Genomic DNA, 6,952 nt, shown 5'->3' with positions numbered 1-6,952 from the left:
TCATGTTGGACCAAATTGGGGTTTGGAAGGGTATAGTGACTATAATCCTACCAACACTTGATTTGGGAATGCATGTGGTATAATCAGTGACCATACTTCATCTCTTCTCATGAGCAATTGACCAAGGAATTGGCTATTGATCAAGATTTGAGAGATTAAATTACAAGGAATTGTAATTCGATCACTTAAGATTGCCAAGGAGATCAATGAATGCATTGATTGAGGAAGAGATGAAAATGAACTTGATCCGGAGAATGCAACATCTCCTAAGCCCAATGAATTCCCCATTTCTGATCTTACCCATTCTCTTTAATTTCTGCAATTTACTTTTATGAGCATCTTCCCCATTCCCATTTAAGATTCTACAATTTACTTTCTGCCATTTACATTCAGCTCTTTATTTCCAGCATTTACATTTTCTGCTATTTACTTTCCTGCCATTTAATTTTCTGCAAATCTCAAATCAAATTCTGGTTCGCTCAATTAGAACATTCCTCTAATTAAAGTTGCTTGACCAATCAATCCTTGTGGGATTCGACCTCACTCTATTGTGAGTTTTTACTTGACGACAATTCGGTATACTTGCCGAAGGAAAATTGTTGAGAGACAAATTTTCGTGCATCATGAATGACCTAAGAAACTTATTTCTTTATTCATTCAGTCCCCTTGGCCAAGGTTTTTTTTTTATTTCAGTCATTATAATCATAGAGTTCAAACTCTTTACTGAGATTTAACGGATTCTTTATTGACTATTCATTAATTCTACAAGTATTTAAATAATTATACCCAATACCCATTCAACTAGCACCTTAGGGTATTAGGTGTGTGAAATCAAAGTATAATAAATAAATTGTTAATTACTATGATAGTCGCTGGTCAAAAAAATTCTAGTACCATGTTCATATTGAGAATATCCTATTGACAAATATGCGGTAATTATAATCATTAGAAATTCTCAGAGTGAGTCAGTTCAATGGTTATACCTTATATGCACAATCTATATATAATTTAATAAATGAGATCTATTAATCTTCATCCAATGGAGACCATTATATATATATTGATCTTTTTGGATTATTATTATCCTTTTAATAATCCTATAACCAATAATAATTTATATTAAATTATAAAAGATTTATCTCTCAATATTATGGTCACTATCACAATGATAAATCTCTAAATTTAATCAAAGACCTTGTTATATTAACCTTTTAATATAATAATAATAATAAATTATTTAACATATAATTAATTGAATTGTGATCATACACTCATACTACTTATTCCCACCCCCATCGTAGGACACTTGACAACAACAACAACTTTGAATCAGCTTCCAAGAATGGTGATGAGTAGGTGTTAGTTGGGAATGGTCATGCTTTACACATATTTAAGATTAGTAATTTCTTATTCAAACAATTTCATCTCATTACACATTTAATTAGGTACCAGGACTGTAATGATCCAAAATGAGTCATTACTGGCATTTAGAGAAATAGTTCACTAGTAAGCCCAATAAATTAAAATATGAGTTAAATAAGTTACAAATATTTTTAATAAATTTACAAGTATTAGAATGAATAGTTACACATTATTGTTAACAAAAAAATAAAATAGATAAACATGATTAAATCTTGTCTATGACATATAGAGAATATAACTTCTAAGAACTCAACAAAGAATGGGTACTCATTGGAGATCATTACTCTTGAATAGAAAGACTCACGTGAGATAATATAAACATTATTAAAGTAATTTTATTTAAAAATAGTAATTTATACAAATAAGTGAATCAATAACGGAATTTTCAATATAGAAATCAAATCAAATAGTCTTTCTTCTTGTGTGTCCATACAAAATAACAGATCTAATGTGTAACTTACACGTTAGGCTAGCAACATCCCTGCTAGCTAAGGTATGAGTCAGGCGCATCTAGGTTAACGTCATGACTGCCGTTAACTACAATTTTTTAATACGAACATCCTAAACCAATTTAAAACATATAATTTCAAAGACAAAAAATTCTTTAATCTTTCAAATATTTGAGGTATTAAATGAAATAATATTTTCTCATCAAAATCCTTTTTTCATTATTGTACTTTCTCAATCATAAAGAATTTCAAAGTATATAAGTAAATATCTATACTTTAATGTTTCAAAAATCCATATTCAAATAAAATCAAATACTTTTAAAATAATGGAAGGTTTCATAAAAAAATGTATATAATCTCATGTAATGTTGCTAAAGTATGAGTTTCACAAAAAATGAATTATTCAACTCTAATAAATCAATTATTCTAGTCAAATTAAAATTCTTTGACAATAATTTTATAAGTATAATTAAAATCTCATAATATCATAAATCAAAATAATTATAATAAAGCCTACTGATGAGCGGATAATTTATACGCTTTTTGACATTGTTTTTAGTATGTTTTTAGTAGGATCTAGTTACTTTTAGGGATGTTTTTAATAGATTTTGTGTTAAATTCACATTTCTGGACTTTACTATGAGTTTGTGTATTTTTCTGTGATTTCAGGTATTTTCTGGCTGAAATTGAGGGACTTGAGCAGAAATCAGATTCAGAGGTTGAAAAAGGACTGCTGATGCTGTTGGATTCTGACCTCCCTGCACTTAAAGTGGATTTTCTGGAGCTACAGAACTCGAAATGGCGCGCTTCCAATTGCCTTGGAAAGTAGACATCCAGGGCTTTCCAGAAATATATAATAGTCCATACTTTGGCCAAGAATTGACGATGTAAACTGGCGTTCAACGCCAGCCTTCTGCCCAAATCTGGCGTCCAGCGCCAGAAAAGGATCCAAAACCAGAGTTGAACGCCCAAACTGGCACAGAAACTGGCGTTCAACTCCACAAATGGCCTCTGCACGTGCAACACTCAGGCTCAGCCCAAACACACACCAAGTGGGCCCAGGAAGTGGATTTATGCATCAATTACTCACTCATGTAAACCCTAGTGACTAGTTTATTATAAATAAGACCTCTTACTATTGTATTAGACGTCTTTTTGACCATCTTTGGATTACCTTATGATCCTTTGATCACGTTTTAGGGGGCTGGCCATCTCGGCCATGCCTGGACCTTCACTTATGTATTTTTAACGGTAGAGTTTCTACACTCCATAGATTAAGGTGTGGAGCTCTGCTGTTCCTCAAAGATTAATGCAAGTACTACTGTTTTCTATTCAATTAATCTTATTTCGCTTCTAAGATATCCATTCGCACCCAAGAACGTGATGAAGGTGATGATTATGTGTGACACTCATCACCATCTCCCCTATGAACACGTGCCTGACAAACACTTTCGTTCTACATGAAATAAGCTAGAATGAATATCTCTTAGATCTCCTAACCAGAATCTTCGTGGCGTAAGCTAGAATGATGGCGGCATTCAAGAGAATCCGGAAAGTCTAAACCTTGTCTGTGGTATTCCGAGTAGGATTCAATGACTGAATGACTGTGACGAGCTTCAAACTCGCGAGTGCTGGGCGTTAGTGACAGACGCAAAAGGAGGGTGAATCCTATTCCAGCATGATCGAGAACCGACAGATGATTGGCCGTGCTGTGACAGAGCATGTGAGCATATCTTTCACTGAGAGGAGGGGATGTAGCCACTGACAACGGTGATGCCCTTGCATAAAGCCAGCCATGGAAAGGAGTAAGACTGACTGGATGAAGATAGCAGGAAAATAGAGGTTCAGAGGAACGAAAGCATCTCCATTCGCTTATCTGAAATTCCTATCAATGAATTACATAAGTGTCTCTATCCCTATTTTATTAATTAGTATTCGAAAACACCATTATCACTTTATATCTGCCTGACTGAGATTTACAAGGTGACCATAGCTTGCTTCATACCAACAATCTCCGTGGGATTCGACCCTTACTCACGTAAGGTATTACTTGGACGACCCAGTGCACTTGCTGGTTAGTTGTATCGAAGTTGTGACAATTATGAATTAAGATCAGAGCACCAAGCTTTGGAGCCATTACCAGGATTTGTTCGAGCCTGGAGATCACAATTTCATGCACCAAGTTTTTGGCGCCGTTGCCGGGGATTGTTCGAGTTTGGACAACTGACGGCTCATCTTGTTGCTCAGATTAGGTAATTTTCTTTTCGTTTTCTTTTCAAAAATTTTTCAAAAATATTTTTCAAAAATTTCTCTTTTGTTTTCGAAAATATAAAAATGTTTTCAAAAATTTTATTCAAGATTTTTAATAATGAATTCTAGTGTTTCATGAAGCATGTGAAGCCTGGCTGGCTGTAAAGCCATGTCTAAATTCTTTTGGACTGAGGCTTGCAATTTGTTATCAAAGAGCAATATACTCTCGTGTTAAAGACTAAAGCTTGGCTGGCCATTGGCCATGTCTAGTGTTTTGGACTGGAGCTTTCATTGAAAGCTTGGCTGGCTAGTGAGCCATGTCTAATTCCTGGACTGAAGCTTTAGACTAACATGGCAAGATTCCTGGAATTCATATTAAAAATTTTGGAATCCTTATTTTTTCTTTTTCATACTATTTTCGGAAAAAAAAATCCAAAAAAAATTAGAAAATCATAAAAATCAAAAATATTTTCTGTTTCTTGTTTGAGTCTTGAGTCATATCATAAGTTTGGTGTCACTTGCATATGCATCTAGCATTTTTCGAAAATATCATGCATTCATAGTGTTCTTCATGATCTTCAAGTTGTTCTTGGTAAGTCTTCTTGTTTGATCTTGATGATTTTTTGTTTTGTGTATTTTCATGTTTATCATATGCATTTTTGAATTCTTAGTGCCTAAGCATTAAAGAATTCTAAGTTTGGTGTCTTGCATATTTTCTTTGCATTAAAAATTTTTCAAAAATGTGTTCTTGATGTTCATCATGATCTTCATAGTGTTCTTGGTGTTCATCTTGACATTCATAGCATTCTTGCATGCATCACATGTTTTGATCTAAAAATTTCATGCATTGCATCTTTAGTGTTTTTCTCTTGCATCATAAAAATTCAAAAATCAAAAAAATATCTTTCCTCTTTTCTCTCATCAAATTCGAAAATTTGGATTGACTTTTTCAAAAATTTTTAAAATCAAGTTGTTTCTTATGAGTCAAATCAAATTTTCAATTTGAAAATCTTATTTTTTTCAAAATCTTTTTCAAAAATTAAATCTTTTTCAAAATTATTAGTTATTTCCGAAAATTCCAAAAATATTTTTCAAAAATCTTTTTCTTATTTTTATACCAAATTTTCGAAAATAACATAAACAATTAATGTTTTGATTCAAAAATTTGAAGTTTGTTACTTACTTGTTAAGAAAGATTCAAACTTTAAGTTCTAGAATCATATCTTGTGATTTCTTATGAATCAAGTCATTGATTGTGATTTTAAAAATCAAATCTTTTTCAAAACTAATTCCTATCATATCTTTTCAAAATATCTTCTTATCTTATCTTGTTCAAAAATATCTTTTCAAAATATCTTTTCTAACTTCCTAACTTCTTATCTTTTCAAAATTTGTTTCAACTAACTAACTAACTTTTTGTTTGTTTCTTAACTTTTTCAAAACCACCTAACTAACTCTCTCTCTCTCATTTTCGAAAATATCTTCCCTCTTTTTCAAAAATTTCTTTTTAATTAACTAATTATTTTTATTTTTTATTTTTGATTTCAAAAATTTTCGAAAATTTCTAACATTTTTCAAAAACCATTTTTCAAAAATCACTAACTCTTTTTCAAAATAATTTTCGAAAATTATCCCTCCTCCATCCTATTCTATTTATTCATTCATATCCTAACATCTCATCTCACATCTCTAGCCTCCTCACAGTTGTGTTTCTTCCATTATATTACATTCTTTGTCTCCCCCTCTTCTTCTACTCACACAGGGATCCCTATACTGTGGTATAAAGGATCTCTATTATTATTATTATTTTTCTGTGCCTTCTTCTTTGTCATATGAGCAGGAGCAAGGATAAGAACATTCTTGTGGAAGCAGATCCAGAACCTGAAAGGACTCTGAAGAGAAAATTAAGAGAAGCTAAATTACAACAATCCAGAGAAAACCTTTCAGAAATTTTCGAACAGGAAAAGGAGATGGCAGCCGAAAATAATAATAATGTAAGGAAGATGCTTGGTGACTTTACTGCACCCAATTCCAATTTACATGGAAGAAGCATCTCCATTCCTGCCATTGGAGCAAACAACTTTGAGCTGAAACCTCAATTAGTTTCTCTGATGCAGCAGAACTGCAAGTTTCATGGACTTCCATCTGAAGATCCTTTTCAGTTCTTGACTGAATTCTTGCAGATATGTGATACTGTTAAGACTAATGGAGTAGATCCTGAAGTCTACAGGCTCATGCTTTTCCCTTTTGCTGTAAGAGACAGAGCTAGATTATGGTTGGACTCTCAACCTAAAGATAGCCTGAACTCTTGGGATAAGCTGGTCACGGCTTTCTTAGCCAAGTACTTTCCTCCTCAAAAGTTGAGCAAGCTTAGAGCTGATGTTCAAACCTTCAGACAAAAAGAAGGTGAATCCCTCTATGAAGCTTGGGAAAGGTACAAACAGTTGACCAAAAAGTGTCCTTCTAACATGCTTTCAGAATGGACCATCCTGGATATATTCTATGATGGTTTATCTGAGTTATCAAAGATGTCACTGGACACTTCTGCAGGTGGATCCATTCACCTAAAGAAAACGCCTGCAGAAGCTCAAGAACTCATTGACATGGTTGCTAATAACCAGTTCATGTACACTTCTGAAAGGAATCCTGTGAGTAATGGGACGCCTATGAAGAAGGGAGTTCTTGAAGTTGATACTCTGAATGCCATATTGGCTCAGAATAAAATATTGACTCAGCAAGTCAATATGATCTCTCAGAGTCTGCATGGAATGCAAGCTGCATCCAACAGTACTCTAGAGGCATCTTCTGAAGAAGAAGCTTATGATCCTGAG

The 6,952-nt window shown here is 33.2% G+C and overlaps 1 non-coding gene across 1 annotated transcript; it reads right to left on the bottom strand.

Moving 5' to 3' along the window:
• Positions 1-6,487: 6,487 nt before the first annotated feature.
• Positions 6,488-6,595, bottom strand: LOC112745575 (small nucleolar RNA R71). Its single transcript, XR_003173495.1, has one exon. It is a non-coding gene; the product is annotated as a small nucleolar RNA R71 (small nucleolar RNA).
• Positions 6,596-6,952: the final 357 nt, after the last annotated feature.

Source organism: Arachis hypogaea, chromosome 14 (genome assembly GCF_003086295.3).
Source record: "Arachis hypogaea cultivar Tifrunner chromosome 14, arahy.Tifrunner.gnm2.J5K5, whole genome shotgun sequence".
In the NCBI taxonomy this organism is placed as follows: Eukaryota; Viridiplantae; Streptophyta; class Magnoliopsida; order Fabales; family Fabaceae; genus Arachis; species Arachis hypogaea.
Note: the sequence above shows the minus strand (reverse complement) of the source record. Positions and strands in the feature narration are given on the sequence as shown.